This window comes from Lissotriton vulgaris, chromosome 6 (assembly GCF_964263255.1).
Source record: "Lissotriton vulgaris chromosome 6, aLisVul1.2, whole genome shotgun sequence".
Lineage (NCBI taxonomy): Eukaryota > Metazoa > Chordata > Amphibia > Caudata > Salamandridae > Lissotriton > Lissotriton vulgaris.
In genome coordinates this window covers 452,405,113-452,426,929 of record NC_141694.1, presented here as the reverse complement: position 1 = coordinate 452,426,929, position 21,817 = coordinate 452,405,113, and positions in this window count along the sequence as shown.

The window sequence follows — 21,817 nt, the reverse complement described above, 5'->3', positions numbered from 1 at the left end:
GTCGACCGGAACTCCGTCCGGTCCTGGGGCCTTCCCTCCCTTGCTGTTACGGATAGCATTATCAACTTCTAGTAATGTAATCTCCAGGGGTAACTTAGACCCAATAATGTCGGCACTTAAACTAACATGGTCCTCCCCGGCCGGGTCAAAAATTCCGGTAAAATATTGGACCCAGCTATCCTCGCTGACCTGAGCTGTTAAAACTGGGAATTCCTCCTTTTGGAGGAACGGGCTGTTAACAGTACTCCAAAATAACTTACTATCTCGCAGCTCCACCGCTTTAGTCAAATTGTCCCACGCTTGGTCCCTGAGCTCCTGTTTTCCACGGATCAGATGGAGTTTGTAAGTTGCCCTAAGAAGTTTTACGGCTTCCCTATCTCTAGGGTGGTTTGAGAGTGCCCTCTTTAGTTCTTGTAAAGAGTTCGTGCAGGCTCTGTCAAACCATCCTACAGTTGCCCTCTTAGTGTTAGCATTAGAAATGGTGAGGGTCCTTTTAATAATATTGCCGAGTTTTTCAAATTCAGCGATAGTGCACGATGGAGCTACATCGTCATCGAGACAGCGAAGCAGCTCGTCAGAGCCAGCTACCACTATTTTTCGCAGCAACTTATCAGAGTTTTCCCCGCACCATTTGATCCTAATACCATTCTGCCTGCAAGGGATAATTTCATCAACAATCCTACGCTTAGATGTAGACTTAGTCCCCCAAATGGATGTTGACATGGTAATGGCATTATGTTCACTGAGGCCTAAATCAACAATTTCGGGAACAGCACAATAAGGGGCATTGTAGACTGAAACCAACAAATAATCAATAACAGAGGCTGAGTTCCTCCCTACAAAAGTCGGTACAATGTTACCTTCTCTATCTTCAGCAGGCTGATGAATTAACAAATCAAAATTGAGCATAAAAGTATTAAGGGAGTCACCATAAGTAGTATGGAAAAAAAGGAGCCCGGTTCTCCCCATTAGCCCCGTCAAAACCACATCCATTTTGTAAAAGAGTTGGGACAAGTACGAATATTAAAATCCCCTCCCCAAATGATATCATAAGGATTATGGATAACCCTACCAGTTTTCATAACAGCTGTCTCAAGATCATTAACAACACAAGTGCTCGTGGGATCAAACATATTGTTATAGTGATTAATTAACAGAATATCACGACCCCCTCTTTGTTTCAGCCATAACATTTGCAAATGTGATCCTACAGTAGAATGGGACTTCACGCGTACTGGAAAGTTAACAGACAGTAGAATCACAAGCCCACCTATTGCCCTTCCCATAGTGGACTCTTGCGCTAGACAGTTGTAGGACACAAAGCCATCGAAATGAATCTCGGCCGTAGACCAAGTCTCTTGTAGACAGAGGGCGTCAAAGTTGGAAATGGATTCCCTCCAACCATGAGACGACACCTTCTGGCGCCAACCGGCAATATTCCAACTCAATATTTTATAGCCAAGGTCACAGAAGACAGCCTCAGGGATCACAAGATCACTTGGGGGTACTGGGTTTAATAGTGACTCCTCATAGTTAACAGAGGAGACAAGTGAGTGGCGTATGTCCGGTTGGTCAACATCCTGTGTTTGCTCTATGGGATTAATGGTAGTAAGGAGCACGGAATGAGATAGCCCCGAGGGGTCTACAACTACTGGCATGCCCTCTACATGGGTGTTTCCATTAGGCTCAGCCACTTCGACCGTTAATACTTTACTCAGGTCAGAAGTGGAGGATCGTGTCATTGTTAATGGCTGGGTAGCTAGGTGTAGTCAGTCGACTGCATCCAGACAACTGAACCGGTTATAGTCACAAAAGGGGGCATTCAGGGGCATGTGAGCCGGTCTTACTTCATGTCTTCTATTTCTACCCCTCTGCTCTACCCTGATCCAGTCATCCCTTCCTCGACCATAGTTCATACAATTGGGTGGAAAGAAGAAGGACAAGGGAAGGGTCTGGATGGTGGAATCAAATGATCTATTAAAACCCGCACAGATATGGGAAACGATTCTGGGGTCTCTAAAATTAACAGTTATACAGTCCCCATTTATGGTCTTAACGGTTTTACCCAGCCAGGGCACCCTTCTTACCATGATAATTTTATTATGAAGGTGGGCCGGCAAAGGTCTATTCCAGTTGAGCCACCTAACTACCTTACTTTTTAGCGCGTGAAAAGTTTCAACTTCCCCTACTTCCAAAGTGGGGGCTCCCGCTAAGACAACCATAAAGCGATTTGCTTCCAGTGGAAGGTCTGGCAAGCATGGTCTGGAGGCTCTATGCTCTTTTACTGGTGAGCCTACTTGACCATCATTGGTTATCCCATGGGCTTTGCCATCACCCGAAGGAGGCACAGGTATTTGCTGGGAGGGTACGGTATTCACCGGGATAGGGCCCTGAGAGCCTGGGGATCTACAGGTAAGTTTTTGGGCCTCACTATCTGATTGGACGGCAACCCCCCCAGCATGGGGTACAGGGACAGGGATGGTAGTCAGCTTGCAAGACTTATTGGAATTCGCTAATATGGCAGGCTGTGGCCTTCTCTACATTTGACAGTCTAAGTTCAATTCGCTCCAGTTTGGCTTCTAAGGGAAATAAAATCGATTTAAATAAAGCACCCATACTTTCAATTGATAGATCTTTGCTAGGCAAGTTAAGGGAAGGGGATTGGGTTAAAACGATTGGAGGGGAAGTAATATCATGCTGTAACTTAACTGATTTGCCTTGCTTCCATCTTTCTTATTGTAAGCCCTCTTTCTTTTGGAGATAGCTACTTCTTTAGCCCCCTGTGACAAAGTATTATTAACAGTAACATCTTGATCAGGAGAATTAGATACATGATTATCAAGAATTAGATTAATTTCAGGGAGTATCTCATTGACTAAAATGTCCAAGTCCTGTGTAACATGTTCATCTCCTTCGGGGATAGTAACTTGACCAGCCACACAGGAACAGCATTAACAGTATCTAGAAGCCTTTCTGGCGTTTTGGCATTAGCAATTGTCCCCAAGGAGGATCTTTTAATAGCCAATATTTCTTGAGACAGTCGTTTCTCCAGGACAGTAATTTCGGTGTCAATAATAGAGTTAGCTCTGATCAGGAATTTTTCCATACCTCCCACTGTAGACCCTCCGGCTAACGACGTCTTACTCCTGGTTTCGCGTCCAGCCATGTGGTACCGGGTTAGCAGAAAAAAGGTTCAAAAGGCCAAAAAAAGAGGGATGGCCCGGTCCGGTCTAGACCGGTCACGAACGGGCACAAACGGGCCCACCCTTGGCCCGGACTTCGCCCGCCGTGTGCCTGCACGCGTCCCGCGGTAGCGTTAAAGGGCATTGTTAAATAGGAGCAGGGGGCGGGAAGAGGCACCAGGTGCGCGGGATGACAAGCCGCTAGCACCTCTGGTCCTTGCAGTCCCGCTCTGCTGTGGAGCCCAAGTGAGGAAATCCAAGCAACAGCAGTTCCAGGTAAAAAGGAGTTATACGGGATTTTAAGTCAGCAGCAAGTCCACTTTAAAATGCGGTTTGGGCTTTTCCGATTACCAGCAACTTCCCAACACGTCCACGACTACGAGCGGCACCCACGTAGCGGGGGTCCGCGAGTCGTAATTGAAGGTCAGCAGAGAGGAGGGGGCAGGAAGAGGCACCAGGTGCACGGGATGACAAGCCGCTAGCACCTCTGGTCCTCGCAGTCCCGCTCCGCTGTGGAGCCCAAGTGAGAAAATCCAAGCAACAGCAGTTCCAGGTAAAAATGAGTTATACGGGCTTTTAAGTCAGCAGCAAGTCCACTTTAAAATGCGGTTTGGGCTTTTCCGATTACCAGCAACTTCCCAACACGTCCACGACTACGAGCGGGGCCTAACTCCATGGAGAGGCTACTGGCAACGCAATCAGCGTGAAAACCAACATAGAACTTTATGACCCCATAAAACGGCATATATGATGGCTTGAACAAACTATGAGGTGTCACAAGTATGGTAAACAGATAACAGAATGTGATTGTGATATGTCAGAATTATTTATGACCTGTCAGCCACTGTGATTTATGACCTGTCTTGCAATTTTCGAGCCTGTCAAAATGTTTTTTAAATGCTAAATGGATTGGTTAATGAACTGTCATGTCTATGACTTATGAGCTTGTCAAGATGATTTATGACACCAGGTGATATGGGTTCATGGCTTGGTCATAGAGGATGATGACCATGGTACTGTACCGCAAAAAGTAATTTGTACATTTTATGCAAATTAAACGGCGGCCAAAATATACCACAAGAAACCAGACATACAAACTTTATTGGAAAATATGTGTGAAGAACGTCATGAGTGGCGGTTTGGGAGTGGGCCCAGTGCAGAGGTTATCAATTCCATAACAGCCCCTATATTTAAAGAGCTATTTATTTTGCCGAAGAGTACTATGCAATTTCAAGCACCTTTAGAATTTAGCCGTGCATCAGTCTCAACAACTAGAATGGTGAGGGACATTCATTAAACTGTATAAAAGGATGAAGGAAGCTACAGCGAATACTGTAAACTATCATGTATAACAAGCAATTGTGTATCCTTGATCCAATGACTCTGAAGGTAATACTTAGAATCTTCATTAAAAAAAACTGGTCCTTAATGATTTGTGGGTATAAAAACATCACCTTTAAGATGTATGATTAACAATAAGAGCATTAAACATTAATTAAATTGTAAGAATATCTAGGTTAAAAAGGAGCACGACTGGCTCATTTTAGATTCATTTTCTATCCTTCTCCTCAGCAAAACCTTATAGCCAACTTTTCTCTCGATATGAAAGTGAAGTTTCTCTCAAGAAAATTATGGGAAATAATAGGAAAGATTAAGAAAATATTTCAAACAACTTAACATAAAGATGTGCAGGCAGGACCTGATAAAGGTTTTTAGTGCTCAGAATACTAGACTAAGGCCCACATTAGGATGGCGGGCGGACTTTGCCCGCCCGCCATCCTCGCGGAAAACGGGACTGCCCGCGAGCTAAGCGGCGGTCCTGCCTTGCATATTATGATGCGCCCGCCACAGTGGCGGGCGCATAATGCATTTATAACATTGCCGCGGGCAGTGTTTACACCTGCACCTGCCGCAATGCTATAAATGCATGGCATGCATTTGCATACATAAAGCGGCAGGCACCGCGCGGTGCCTGCCGCATTGTGTATGCAAATGGTACCCCCATGTGTACCCCCCAACCTCGCCTTCACCATCGGTGCCCTCAGGGGCCCCCCAAAGTGAAGACCGCCTGCCTTTCCGTGGCAGCAATGCCACCACGGAAAGGAATCTCCTAAATCCCATGCTAATATGGTTGGCGGTGTCTGATAGACACCGCCACCATAGATACCCTTTACCGCCCTCCCTTATGAAACCAGAACTCTCCACATTTGACTAGCAAAAAAATCATAATGCAAAACTTGGATACCAATCTAAAATATCTCAATTCCCATTTTAGAATGCCACTTAATATCCAGAAAATATCACATTTGAGATGCTTTTGAATTCAGGATCTTCCTAGGGCTCTAGACCTGATGCAGAAAATCTCTGTTGTCAATATCCCTCTGTACCTGGATCCCACAATCAAGCTCGTCTTGATCCTCTCTCTCTGACAACCACTCCCAATCTGCAACTGCAGCATCTCCCTTACCCATATCACAAATCACATCTGCCTAAACATTGTTAATTCCTTCTTTCACACATAGAGAAATTACCTCTATAGTAGATACATGCATATCAGTCTCTGAGCTGCCTTTAAATATACCTTTAAAACTGCCATGAAAAACCTTACAGCCCTCTTCCTCACTTACAACGTATTCACCCACACACCCAGCTGCAGCTGTCTTTTCCTTTGCCTAGTTAGGGTTGGGCTGTTCCCATTGAAGAAGGACCACTGATGGTGGTCAAATGGGTTGCTGCCTACAGTAGCATGGTGAGCAAAGGGGAAATGGGCCATTCTCCACTTCAGGCTGAATTGCTTCCAAAGATTAATGTTTTCTTCAACTAATTCACAGCAAAGATTAGAAATATGGAACTCTCTCAAAGACACACACCAAAAAACAGAATCAAAATCGAACATCCTTAAACAGCTGGTGTACCTTCACTTCATTTCTAAAGGAAAACCAAGCTTTCTACTTCTTTCTACTTCTATGGCTGAGCATCATGAACACATCCAAGAGAAGGAATCATCTCAGCTCATTTTAAGATTATCAACTTACCCTTAGTAGCCACCAACGAGCCTGAGATTGGTTGCACAGAGGGAGACAGAGCTGTGCCTGGATTTGAGCCGCACCACTGGGGATTGCAAGTCCCGCCATCATCCTGGTATTTCTCACACACTTAAAAGTGCAACACAGCCCGCTATGTGTGTAGCAGCCAATGGGCGTGAGATTGGTCACCAGAGGGGTACAGAGCTGTGCCTGTATTTGAGCTACACAGCTGGGGACTACAACTCCTGCCATCCTCCTCATATTTCCCATGCTCTTAAAAGCACAATACAGCCTTGTGGCGTGGGACGTGCACAGTAGTTCGCCCGGGGCCAAGGGCAGGCGCGTCCACACCCGGTGGAGCTCGAAGGAGGCTGGGTTCGGCATCGTCTCTAATGTGTGGATCCCCTCATTACATCTTAAGACTGCATTCTGGAAATGGGCAAAAAAAAAGTTCATTCCATCAGAATGGGGGATTATATTGACATTAGATTCTTTCCTGGTGAAAGCATCAGTTGTTATATCCAATGAGATTGCTTTGACGGAAAAAAGATTATCAATGGGTGGGGCTAGTAGCACAAATGGGGCCCTTTGTTGTTAGAACATCTGCTGTCAGTGAAGGATACTCTAGACATTGCTTTGAATGCCCCCACTACATCCCTAATCGCCTCACCTGACCCTATGCCTAAAGTATTAACTTTGCTGGCTAAGAAAGCTCTTACTAGGAGGGAAATGTAAATGTAAATGTATGTATAAATGTATAGGCATTTATATAGCGCACTACTTACCCGTAGGGTCCCAAGGCGCTTTGACCGCTGCGAAACCCTTCCTGGCTTCCCTGAGAGATGGTCCCTTAATGGGTATCTCCAGGGTGAGACCAGGCATCCCCGGCGGTCTGGTGGGGCCGTTAGTGAAGATGAGGCAAGCTAATGCCCAGAGTTGCCGAGTGTGATCGCTGATCAGAGTGGGCACCGAGGCGAGAGAATTATCGAGTCCGCTGACCCTGGTCCAGAAACCTGCCGCGCCGGGAATCGAACCCTGGTCCCAGGCCGTCCTCTGCTCTCGGGTCTGCCACCTCTAACCAGTGAGCCACACTACTTCAAAGAGAGACCCTAAGAGAACCTCTGCCCATCAAACCAAAACAATTGAGGAGGACATCACCCAAACAGCCGGCAACAGACTGTCAAATTAAATTACACAATTTGACTAGCCCTAACCCTACCTTTATCTGGGGCAATTTGGGAGACAAACTATCACTTCTAATACAACCTGTACTGTCATGTCTCGCTGCAATAGAATGCTTGTTGAAAGAAATACTGAATAAGAAGGCAGGTTATGAAAGAGCTGTGTCTGAAAGAAGCCAATCACACACAATGCCACCTTGACCTTCCATAGTAAGGGCACAGGTTCATGACAAGGGACCAACCCGGGACGGAAGGGCAAAACTGGCCACAAGTTTTTAATTCATTGAAGGGGTAAATCTAGACCATGTATTTCCACTATAGCGGGCTCCTAAGGCCTTAAGCTTAATCCAAGTCCCATCGGTTGATTCTGCTATTTGCAGAGAATCACAGATGAGGACTAGTAACGAGTGATGCTTACGAAGCTTCACTAAAGGTTAGATACGCAGGGAGGATCAAACAACCCCCATTATCTTAATCGCATTATTTAGAGCACTTCAGATTTTTTAGAATTACCTCCAGCAGTGATCCCTTATGTGGTTATTTTGGCAAACGTTCCAATTCTCTCTACGTCTACTCATAAATCTTGGGACTCATTAAGAAATAATTCTCCTAATTGGCTAACTACAAGAGTGGGGCTAGGGGGATTCCTTTTTCCAGATGTGAAGATGGTAAGAAGAGTATAATGGGTTGGTAGGGGCCACAAATTACTACAGGGAGACTGTGTGGTGTTATCTTGTTAAACCCCAGAACTTGTTAATACTATACTGAGCAGAGCCAGCTCGCCTTACTTGGATCCACACCAAATAACTGTTGTACCATTTGGTTTCATTTATCGGCCCCCCAGTCAACTGCCTATGCAACCCCAATCATTGATTCCAACTAACTATCAATCTGTACATTCAAATTTGGTCCAACCAAGTCCGCTGATATATTCCATTCCAACTTCCAATAAGTATGATGGTCTTTCCTCTCTCTCAGGGTAGGATTGACTGAACACAATTGAACAAGATAGTGACAATCTCTGTGTAGGTTCAACTAAAATTTCTACCTACCCTTAGGGTACACAGATTGGTAGCTAATTACTCAATCTTCAGACAAATTCCAAATTAGATCTCCTGGCTAGTGCAGTGGACCTCTCTCACACATCTTCTACTTTACGTATTACCACTGTTCTTTTTTGGAATGTGGCTGGACTACATAGTAAATATAACCTGAGAGAGTGGTTAGATTTTGTATCTAGATTCTTAATCATTTGCCTGCAGGAAACGTGGACTGCCGACCCAATTCATAATAATGGTTTTAAAACCTTTTATACCCCAGCAGCTTCTTCAAGATGCGGTAGATCTAAAGGTAGCTTATGTACATATGTCTCACATAAGTTGGCCTCCTCAGATCTGGTTGTTACTCAGAGAAAATTGTTTTATCAAATTGTTTCTATCCTAATTTCCTCGTCTACATTGTTTGTTGTTATACATTTTTATGACAATGCTGGTGATTTGGATGTGTTATCTGTTTTACAACAACTTGATATTGATCTGGATTTACTTGTTTCAAATTAATCTAGAGATACAATCTTTCTGTGGAGGGGGTGATTTTAATCTTTGGTTGTGCCCTTTGCCAGCCAATTAGGTTTGAGGCCTGGTCATTACTTTGAATGACACTGGTACCCATTTCCTAAATACAGAGTATGGAGGACTACTCAATGAACTACTTTTTAAATATGTCTTGGGTTTCTGTAATGATATGAGTCATTGGCCGGTTGATGTAACTTGTACATTTAATGGGAAAGGTGGGAATAGTGTAATCGATCATCTATTGTTTTCAAACTGTTACTCTGCTATGGTACCAAATTTGTTTCTCATGATGTTGCTATGAGTGATCATGTTCCCCAGAGTATAGAGTTGGGAACCAACCTAATAAATGATCAAGGGATCAGCCATCATGTCTCATCAGTTGAAAATATCGAAATACCTTGCCTAAATTGAATTGTTACACTTTGCATTGGTCTATGGTAGGTCCTAATAGGTTTGTAGAACAACTGATCATGAAACAGAGCAGAGCTTTTGATATCTGTCTCAATGAGACAGCAGTGGCAAGCAACGTTATTGATTAATTCATTCAGATTACTAAGGGTATTAAATAAGGGTTAACCGCACACCAGAGAGTGCCATTGCAAAGATTAAGGGTTGGTTTGATTCTACTTGCTCTCAGGCACACAAGAATTTGAAATTAGCCATAAAAAAGCAACCTAGGAATTGTATTGAAATCCAGAATTGTAACATCAAAAAAAGGTTTGAAAGAGGAGATGTTGGTAAATTTACATGAGGCTTGTCGCAATAATGATAGTACGGCCTTTTGGCGTGTTTTCAACTCCCCTTTTCTAGGAGATGATGTTAGGCCCCGTATTGAAATTGCAATTACATAGGAAAATTGGTTAACTCATTCCTCTATATTCTAATATACTTGAAGGCAATACCGCTGTTTCCTCAGCTGATTCCCCCGTAACCGCTCCTTCTCATACTTTGATTAATCTTAATTTTACTCTTGAAGAAGACATATCGGCTTTAAAGGCTAGTTTGGGAGATAAAACTCCGGGATCAGATGGTATCCTGAGTCAATTCTTTAGAGCTAACATCAATTTTTGGGGCCCACTTTTAACCCTTGTTTTTATATCATGTCAGAGTGCTGGTTTCTTAGATTCCTGGTCTGAGTCGCATATTGTGCCCATTTGCAATAAAGGCGATCGCACCTGTCCTGCTCATCATGGACCTATTTCTCTACTTGACTCTTTAGTTCAAGTGGTTGGTTGCATACTTTGTGCTGATTACAGGATTGGGCCAAATCTAATAATATAATTTCGGACTTACAATATGGTTTCCGACCAGGAATTGGGACAACGGAACAAGCAATTACTTGGAACTTACTGATAGGAAAATATGTACATATCAAACATAGTAATTTGTTATGGTAATTGTTGATTTGTCCCTAGCTCTTGATTGCATTATGCATGAAAAACTTTGGATTTCCATGAGTACTATGGGGGTGGATACCACCATAGTTAACTTTCTCAAATACCTATATTCGACTAGTACTGCAATGATACGCTATGGCATTAAAGGTGAGTGTACTCAGCCATGTAGCATAAAGAGAAGGGTCTGCCATGGGTGTGTACTTGCCTCCTTTTTGTTGAAACTATAGTGCCTACTTACCAAATTTGTCTACTATGTGCAGATTCTGGGGCTGCAACAAATCTATTTAAGTAAAACCTTTGTCATGAAAGTGGGTAAAAAAGCTGCCTAATGTCTTACCACCCATATTGAGAACATCACTATTAATCATACACGAACTTTCACTTATTTAAATATTTTATTTGATTGGGAGGGGAACTGGAAAAATGCTGTGTACTTCAGGCAACTTCAATTCGTCAAATCTATCAAGAATTTACCCAATTTCTATAAGAAATTGCACATTAAACATCCAAAAGAGATGATGATGATGATTATCTATAACTCTTAATGAGAACTTTTAGCTCTTCCTAAAAGTTGCTTTACCTCTGTCTCTCACTCGGAACTGGAAGCTCCATTCTTGTAGATCTGATAAAAAGCCATCCAGTCTTGCTCTGGCACAAAATCTGGACATTAGACCATATAGAGCTAAATATATCCATCGCAAAGGATTGCCTTAGATCAGAGTGTGTCTCTAAAGTTCCTTGGCTGAAGAATGTCAATCAATTTTTGACAAACATAGGTCATTCTGAAAATTTCGATCAACCGGAAACCCTGAGCAGTATACCTAGAAAAGCGCTAAAATTGGAGTGCCTAGGATTGTTTGAGGAAACAAGACTGTCCACTGAAATACTTAAAGCATCCCTACTTAAAAATCAGTTGACTTGAAACACCTTTGTTTCATATCCCTTTTAAGCAAGTGTAGAGATTGCCCAAGATAGATTTGTTTTGACACAACTCAGGCTGGACATTTTCCATCATTTAACCAACTTTCCTAACAATAACAATTGGTCACGTGAACTAGTGCATTGCCCTTGTGATAATTTATCTAAGCAGTTTACTATGCACATATTGCTTTTTGTAAATTGTATTCAGATTTGAGGCACTGGTAAAGCCCTTAAATTTTATGCAATGTCGTCCAGATTTTTTATTCACAACTACTTCCAAATTTGTAAATATGTGCAGTTATTACTCGGAGGGAATTATTGACATGGGAGCAGAGTACTTTTGCTCCTCCGTGAGTTGTATCCGCATCTGTATCTTATCTGGTTTTAAATAGTGCATTGTATTTTATCTTGCACACTGTATATTGATTTTATTGTGCATGCTTTTAGGATTCACATTGTGATAGTGAATAAAGCTTATTTTGATTGAACTTACTCTTGGTCCAATTAGACCTGCAACAAGGACCTTCCAAAGGTGTGGTTCTCTCACATATCCTGTCAATCACACAGGGTTAAATAGAGTGGGCATTTCAATATAGATGATCTTTACTTATACTTCAGGATATCTTCCACTGGGATGTGGATATTTTGTCTAAAGTTTGCAAGCTGATCCAGTGCTGGATCTCTCCTCCTAATCTACAGCTGAAACCAAATATAATCTGAATTCCATGACAACTGCATTATCCAAAGCAAGCTTGAATGTGAGAAAATAGCTACGATAACACTACTGTAACTGTGTAACAGTACTTTAACTGTCATTAACTTAGAGAAGTCTCTCACTTTCACCTTGGACAAATACTTGAACATATAAGCTCATATAAACAACATTGCGGTAGAAGCTCAACTACAACTCAGACATTTGAAAGGAATAAACAATTAATTTCAGATGAAGAATTTAAATGGGCATTTCAAGATCTAGTGCATTTGAATTGGACTACATCTTTGTTGGAATCACCAAATAAAGTTTCATTCCAAGCAGCACCACACAGCCTCAAGATTAATCTTGGATAATAGGAAACTGTGAGAAAGAAGATTATTAGTTATGGTGGATGGTAGTCTACCACAAGTATGAATGCCACTATGCTTGTGAGGTCCAGTAAAGGTTTCAATAATTTAAACCTGAGCTCAAACCATTATAGCTATGGCACAGAGCAGACAGGCTTAACTTTAAAAAAATGTGTAAAGCAGTTAGCAGAACCAAAGCGTTAAAAAGTTTAAAACACCATACAAAAAAATCCTGCTCCAATTTACAACAATAGAGACTATTTTAATGAACAAATGTGCACAAAAAACAAAAATTCAATGGGGAAACCGGATATGTGAATTGTTAAAATTTTAAATAAAAATTGTGCAAAAAGTTCAAAGCGCTAACTGCGGACAACAGGTTGCATTAGATAGGGACAAGAGTAAGGATTAAGTTAGATTGTGATAGAGCATGGATTGAATACACAAGTCAGATTTGTGTCGGTCCGGAACATTTGAGAGAAGGAAGAGTTTTAAGTGGGAAATGGCTGTGGAAGAACAAAGCAGGAATTGCGGTCAAGTCAAGCCCACTGGGGTTGCGACCTCAGTAGATCGGCTAACAGGCTAGTTCCTGTCACTCGACATTTCTTTAGGCAAAAGTCAGCAGAAATTTTAAAAGTCTCAGATTTCTAGATTTAGGTAGGAGGACTACAATCTGACACCAGCCAAGAGTTCCAGGACCTTAGGAACAGCACTCAGGGGTCAGGGTTCATTCCAGCAGAAGCAACATCCAGGGTTCAGGACAGTTCCAGTTGGAACCTATGAGCTCTTCAGAATAGGGCCTTCTTTCTGCTTTTGTGTGCCTATGTCTTGACAGGACATCAGCCAACTGACTCTTGGATTCCACTTCTTTTTCTGCCTACATGTACGAGCAGGTTCAGCCCTTAGGGTTCTCTTCACAGGTGTGAACAGCAGGTGCAGTCCTTATTCTGTCTTCCACAGGTGCAGTAGTGGTCTGAAGAGAGTGGACAGGTGTGCCACATTTATGATTGTCACTAGCCTGTGCATAAAGTTGAATCCTGGTCTTTCCTTAAAGTAGGGAAAATGTCCCGAGGGGTGGCACTATCCACTTTTGCAGCAGTTTCCGTGTGCGCTACAGTGTGCCAACTCTATCTAATGTAACATTAAAGACCATTTCTTCCACATTGCAAAGCTCCTGTGCTACCTCTAGAGGTGTGGGGGGAGAAATAAACACCACTGTTTGTGATCAGTCAAACCCAGTTGGGAGGGGACTCCTCTCCCACTGACATTGGTGTGTGACTTGCTAAAGGGCCTAAGGAAGGGGCCAGGTTGAGGTGCTAGCAACTTCTGTCTTTCACAGGGTAGGACTCTTTGAGGTTGATTAAATTTCTTGGCACTACTCGGATGGTCATCCTGTCACAGGAACAGAACTTCACCCAAGGTATTTTTCTCAGCTCTAGGAGCAAAATCACACCTCTTCAAGGAGCTATTCAGCTACTAGGTGGTGACAGTTGGAAGCTCATGCAGATGGGATTGTAGAGGTTTTAGGAAGGTAAACGTTAACCTTTTAAAAGTATGTTTTGTGGTGGTATATATATTAAATGCAAATTCAGATCAATGAAGTGTGTTTGTGATAAATATTTTTAAAAGCTCCCAAACATGAGGATCTGCCTCCCTGGAAGCTGGACAGAACCTGGGAGCCTTAGCTTGAGCAGCTAGGCTTGCCAAGGGCACAATTGCCACTCAAGTGCAAGGGTGGGCGGCTTCCTCCTCTCTTCCTCTTCCCATTGTATAATGCTGAGTAATTGGATATATACGCTCTGAACACTCTTGCAACGGGATAGAGATCCTATTCCTCACCAGTCTGCTGCACTGGTAGGTGGTTGCAACCTGAGGAGAGGGGGTTTGCCAAGAAGGTGCAATGTGGGCTTTAAGCACCGTGAGCTTAGACAATATGGGTTTTAAGCACATGACTTTAGAATAAGGTAACCAGTCCCAGTACAGGAACTGCTGGGGGCTTCCATTGGGAGATTGCAAAGACAGACCTAATCTCTTCAGGGCATAGGAGGTTTCCCTTTTCAACCAGGGTAATCTCTGTACCCTTAAGACATTTCATCTCTCCTCCTCACGGTCTGAGTGGTCGCTCCCTGGCAGACACCTGGTATCGTAGCGCTGCTCCGCTTAAGAAGCTCTTTCAAACCTGCATTTATTTTCGCCTGCTGTGTGCCTTGTATAGCGCTTTGTCTAATTAGCGCTCTAGCTATTCAATCTGCTTGTTTCCTAACGTTGATTGCGCATTTGCCAATAGCGCTCCGCTCTGCTCCTCCCCCCTCCTCCATTTTGTTTGTTTGTTGTCGTCCTCGTGTGCCCGACCCGCCTCCCAGCTGAGCCGCCCTCCCACTGACTTAATATAGCGCTCCTCGCCCTGCAGACGCTGTGACTCGCTCCTCCTCACGGTCTGAGTGGTCGCTCCCTGGCAGACACCTGGTATCGTAGCGCTGCTCCGCTTAAGAAGCTCTTTCAAACCTGCATTTATTTTCGCCTGCTGTGTGCCTTGTATAGCGCTTTGTCTAATTAGCGCTCTAGCTATTCAATCTGCTTGTTTCCTAACATTGATTGCGCATTTGCCAATAGCGATCTGCTCTGCTCCTCCCCCCGCCTCCATTTTGTTTGTTTGTTGTCATCCTCGTGTGCCCGACCCGCCTCCCAGCTGAGCCGCCCTCCCACTGACTTAATATAGCGCTCCTCGCCCTGCAGACGCTGTGACTCGCTCCTCCTCACGGTCTGAGTGGTCGCTCCCTGGCAGACACCTGGTATCGTAGCGCTGCTCCGCTTAAGAAGCTCTTTCAAACCTGCATTTATTTTCGCCTGCTGTGTGCCTTGTATAGCGCTTTGTCTAATTAGCGCTCTAGCTATTCAATCTGCTTGTTTCCTAACATTGATTGCGCATTTGCCAATAGCGCTCCGCTCTGCTCCTCCCCCGCCTCCATTTTGTTTGTTTGTTGTCGTCCTCGTGTGCCCGACCCGCCTCCCAGCTGAGCCGGCCTCCCACTGACTTAATATAGCGCTCCTCGCCCTGCAGACGCTGTGACTCGCTCCTCCTCACGGTCTGAGTGGTCTCTCCCTGTCAGACACCTGGTATCGTAGCGCTGCTCCGCTTAAGAAGCTCTTTCAAACCTGCATTTATTTTTGCCTGCTGTGTGCCTTGTATAGCGCTTTGTCTAATTAGCGCTCTAGCTATTCAATCTGCTTGTTTCCTAACATTGATTGCGCATTTGCCAATAGCGCTCCGCTCTGCTCCTCCCCCCGCCTCCATTTTGTTTGTTTGTTGTCGTCCTCGTGTGCCCGACCCGCCTCCCAGCTGAGCCGCCCTCGCCCCTCCCCCTCCACCATCCATATATGACAGTTACTCCCACGCGCAGCGTTTACGCGCAGCGACCACGCCCAATCCGCGCCGAAGGTGCGCCAAAGGTAAGCCCATCTACGCCCGTCCGCGCCTGGACCGCGCCCAGCGCCAGACCCCCTGTCCCTCGCGCTGCCCAGCCCTCTCGCATTACCTACGATGCCGCCACCCTCCTAGCCCTTAACCCCGGTCGCGCCCCCAACTGCGTCCAAGCCGCTCCTGGACACACTCATGGACCTTTCTCCTGCTACTCCTGCAAATTCTGCGGCACCAACTGCATCTCCGCTACGACCACACCACAGATTCCCGACCCCAACCACCTACAATGCATCCTTCTCAACACCCGCTCGGTCCACAGACACGCCATTGACCTATGGAATCTACTAGACACCATCTCTCCAGATGTCGCCTTCCTAACTGAAACATGGATGAACGCTTCCTCCACCCCAGACATCACCATTGCCATCCCTGAAGACTATAAGATCACACGCAAGGACCGTACCGGCCACACAGGAGGAGGAATCGCTATCGTCCATAAGAAATCAATCCGCATCTCAACCAGCTCTGTCGCCAACCTCACCAACTCCGAACACCTTCACTTCCAAATACACATCGACCCCAAGACCACACTCAGAGGCACCCTCCTTTACAGACCACCAGGACCCCGCGCAAAATTCTGTGAAGACATCACGGACTTCATCACTCCACACGCGCTCCCCTCCAAAGACTACATCCTTCTGGGAGACCTCAACTTTCACCTTGAAAAGATCAACGACCGCAACACCACCACCCTCTTGGACAACCTCGCCAACCTCGGACTTAATCAACTGGTCACTTCCCCCACCCACATCGCAGGTCACACACTCGACCCCATCTTCACCTCCAGCAATCATGTCTCCTTCAGCCACACTACAGCTCTCCTCTGGACTGACCACAGCTGCGTTCACTTCACCTACAACAAGCCAAAACCCAACAACCACCTCCAACCAACTCTGCAAAGAAACTGGAACAAAATCACCACCGACCAAATCTCCGCATCGCTCCTTCTAAACACCCCAGCCCACTCTTCCAACCCCAACCAAGCCGCCGCCAACCTCACCCTATGGTTATCCAACACCGCCGACACCTTAGCACCACTGAAAAAACGTCAAAGCAAACCTGGCAGCAAGAAGGCCTCATGGTTCAACGATGATCTTAAGAAGTCCAAGAAACTCTGCCGCTCCCTTGAAAAGGCCTGGAAAAAAGACCCAACCACTAGCACCAAGGACGCCTTCAAAAACGCCACCCGCACTCACCACCAACTAATCCGAAAGGCCAAGAAAACAGCATTCAAGGATCGACTTGACAACAACGCCCACAACAGCAAGGAACTTTTCAACATCGTCAAGGAATTTTCCAACCCCTCGGCCAACTCCAACGACATCACCCCCTCTCAAGCCCTCTGCGACTCCCTAGCCTCATTCTTCCACAACAAGATTGCAGACATCCACAACAGCTTCGACAACCAACCCGGAGACCAACCCACCCAACCATTTGCTGAACATTCTCCCCCCGTGAACACCCTTAAAGACTGGAACCCAATCTCCACTGAGGACACAATCCGCCTGATGAATTCCATCCACTCAGGATCCCCCACAGACCCATGTCCTCATCACATCTTCAACAAAGCAGACTCCGTCATAGCACCGCACCTCCGAGACGTCATCAACTGCTCCTTCAACTCCGCCACCTTCCCGGAAGACTGGAAACACGCTGAACTCACCGCCCTTCTGAAAAAACCCACAGCGGACCCCACCGAACTCAAAAATTACCACCCCATTTCACTCCTTCCTTTCCCGGCCAAAGTCATCGAGAAAGCTGTCAACAACCAGCTCCCCGCTTTCCTCGAAGCCAACAAATCCCTCGACTCCTCACAATCTGGCTTCCGAGCAAAACACAGCACTGAGACCGCCCTCATCGCAGCAACAGACGACATTCGAACTCTACTGGACAATGGAGACACAGTCGCCCTCATCCTCCTCGACCTCTCTGCAGCATTCGACACAGTCTGCCACAGCACCCTGCTACAACGCCTCAATAACATCTAAATATAAGGAAAAGCACTTGAATGGATCACCTCGTTCCTCACCAGAAGAACCCAGAGAGTCCGCCTCCCACCATTCAAGTCCGAGGCCACTGAAGTCATCTGTGGCGTACCACAAGGATCGTCACTCAGCCCCACCCTCTTCAACGTATACATGAGCCCCCTCGCAGCCATCGCCCGCCAACACAACCTCAACATCATCTCTTACGCGGATGACACTCAACTAATCCTTTCTCTCACCAATGACCCCAGCACCGCCAAAACTAACCTACACGAAGGAATGAAAGAAGTTGCCGAATGGATGAAACAAAGCCGTCTGAAACTGAACTCAGACAAAACAGAAGTCCTCATCCTAGGTACATCCCCCTCTGCATGGGACGACTCTTGGTGGCCGGAAGCCCTTGGAAAAGCACCCATCCCGACAGACCACGCACGGAACCTAGGCGTCATCCTAGATTCTTCACTCTCTATGAACAGACAAGTCAGCGCCGTATCCTCATCCTGTTTCAACATTATTCGCATGCTCAGAAAAACATTTCGCTGGATCCCCACCGAAACAAGGAAAACAGTCACCCATGCTCTAGTCACGAGCCGACTGGACTATGGAAACACCCTCTACGCAGGTACTACCGCTAAACTCCAGAAGAAACTCCAACGATTCCAAAACGCCTCAGCCAGGATCATATTAGACATCCCGCGCAACGAACACATCTCTAGTCACCTGAAAGACCTCCACTGGCTACCCGTCAATAAGAGAATCACTTTCCGACTGCTAACCCACGCACACAAATCACTCTACGACATCGGACCAGAATGCCTCAACTCAAGACTGTCCTTCTACACCCCCTCTCGCCAACTACGTTCCTCCAGCCAAGCCCTCGCCACTGTACCTCGCATCAGCAAGACCACTATGGGAGGCAGATCCTTCTCATACCTGGCTGCTAAAACATGGAACTCACTTCCCGCTTACCTTCGCCTCACCCAGAACCACCTAGCATTCAGAAAGCAACTTAAAACGTGGATATTTGACAAGTAATCCTCCTCCCCTTTCTAAGCGCCTTGAGACCCTCTGGGTAGGTAGTGCGCTATATAAATTTTCTGACTTGACTTGACTTGACTACATTTAAACAAGAGAACTGTGAGAAACAGCCACTCGCGTTCTGTTGTTCTCTTGCATATAGTGTAATTTGTGATAACAATTTACAGAGAATTATAGTGAATTGCACCATTTTCACAGTGAATAGTGCATGATTACGAGAAGAGGCATATTGGCATAATTTCTAAAATTTTATGTAACAAGAGTGACATGAAATTCCCTAAATTAAAGGAATCGTGCAGGCATAATTTAACTTTTACCCAAGCCTGTATTTTATTGACAAAACAGTGATTGATGGAATGCTTAAAATAGTCTCAGCCGCTGGTAATCATTTTGGCTGCATCCTAATCCATTGGTATTTTGCACATGTTACCACCTCAGTTTGGATTCAGCCATATTCAAATCAGTCTTGACCCCGCTTCAACAGGGAAAGTGCAGCCCAAGCTGTCATGCCAGCTCCTCCCTGACCCCGAACACAAGCAGCCCAGGACTTGTTTTTTTCCCTAGTTAAGGGCATATCAGACGGGTACAGCTTAGTTCCAGTGACACAGCCATGTTGGTGATGCTGGATTTGTCGGCGGCCTTCGACACCGTCCCCCATGATGGCCTGCTCACCAGACTCAGTGAGATTGGACTACGGGGGACGGTGCTCGGCTGGTTTTCGTCCTTTCTAGCTGGCCGCCGGCAAACGGTCTGGGCCTCGCCTGATTCCGCCGTGATGCCGCCTCTGGGAGTTGGGGTCCCTCAGGGCTCTATCTTGAGCCCGACCCTCTTTAATATCTTCATGACCCCTTTGGCGGCATTGGCGGAGTCGTTTGGGGCCCGGATCGTATCCTATGCAGACGACACCCAGCTCCTCTTCTCGTGCAAGAGAGGAGGAGACTTTGATGGGGAGAGTATCCGGGATTGCCTTGGGGCCATGTTCCAATGGTTCCAACTGAACAGCCTCAAGTGCAATTCCGATAAATCTGAGGTACTCTTCTTTGGGTGTGACATGGAGCCAGACTGGCAGGCATGGTGGCCGACTGGTATGTTCCCCCCACTTGTTCATCCCAAGTGGCTAAGAACCTGGGGGTCAAGATGGACAAGGGCTTGACTATGAAGTCCCAGATCCTGGGGTTGTCGGGCACCTGCTTCGGCCTCCTTAGGATGCTGCGGAGGTTTCTTCCCCTTTTGTCGGAGGAGCACAGGAAGCTGACTCTGCAGGCCCTGATAGGCTCTAGGCTAGATTATTCAAACGTTTTGTACCTGGGCCTGCCAGAGTACCTGCTACAGCGGCTCCAAGTTGTGCAGAATGCGGCGGCGAGAGCGATCTTTGGCCTGAACAGACGAGCCAGTGCTGCGGGCTTACTGCAGACCCTGCATTGGCTCCCAATCCGCAAACGGATTGCCTTCAAGGCTTTGACCTTGACATACAAGGCCCTCCATGCGACGGGAGCAAAGTACCTCCAAAAGAGACTTGCCTTCTACCGGCCGGCTCGCTCTCTGAGGTCAGAATCCTTGTTTTTAGCGACTGTCCCACGAGTGAAGAGAGGGCGCCTGGGAGGTCGCTCCTTTGGACTACTGGCGCCACAGCTATGGAACTCTCTGCCTCTTACACTCCGGGGAGCTACCAGCTTATTAGTTTTTAGAAAAGGCCTCAAAACTTGGTTGTTCACCCAGTAGGCTTTTTTCTTGTTCTGTTTGGTATATCTCTGATACTTTCTCTTTTAATGTGTTATGTTAGCAGTCTGCAGCCCTCCTTTTAAAAGCGCCGGGACACTCTTTTTGAGTAGCGGTGCGCTCTACAAAAGCCATTATAACATAACATAACATAACATAACATAACATAACAGTATGCACAGGACCCATGTCTGGGCATACTTGTCCCACTTAAGGCAACAAAACATGTATGAAAAACAGTGATGGATGGAATGCTTGAATTAATCTCAGCCACTGGTAATCCCTCAGGCCTGCCTCCCGATCCATTGCTATTTTGCAGACCATGCAACCTTCATTCAGGCCTGTCTATTGTAGTGAGTTCATTAGGGCCCATGCATAAAAGCTTAAATTTTACAAGTTCACATTTAAATTGACTTATTTTTAGATGGTGACTTTTAACATGCTTTGCATGTGCATGATAACATACTTATAAAAGGTTCTGCTTGCAAGGCATATTTCTTCATAAGCATTTTATCGCAACACTTCATTCTGCTCAAGGATAAAGAACACTGAGCATGCTGCTCTAGCATTTTGTTGCCTGTTAGGAGACAGCTCTGAATCGGAAAGACAAACAATGACATGTACAATGGATCTCAGACACAGTGCAAATAAATCCTTTTGTATTATATAAACTACTTCTGAGCTTTTTTTTGGCAGAGGAACAGTTCCATCGACTATCCCAGATGTTTGCCTGTGACTGATTTCCATCCTTGATGACTCTCATCGCTATCCTGCAAAGGACAGCGGCCTGTTCTACAACAGACTGGACTCCTGATACATAACACACAGGTAAATGGGGAGTTAGGCTGCTCCAAGTAATTTGGCAGTACATATTCACACTATGTATTCTATATGATAGGTGGTTCTAGGTAGGAGTATCATTAGGAATAATTACTGTGAACTGTACAGCATGGTGCCACTAATCATTAACATTTCAGGAACACACAGATTGGTTGCAAGGTGCATTACCGCATTCGCTAGCAAAATGTGAGACTGGTCTCCTCTGCAATGCCAAGGCAACATGGCTAGCCAGCTACACACCATATCCACAATTAGGAGCACTTGCCGCCGTAGTGCTCCTTACAGTTAATACAGGTCTAGTTAGAATACACATCTGTTTAACACAGTTTGTTATGCAAACAATAACAATAAACCCAGCAAGGGCTGTTCAAAATGTTCAGCCGCATCTCGCAATGAGTGTAATTAGTCCAG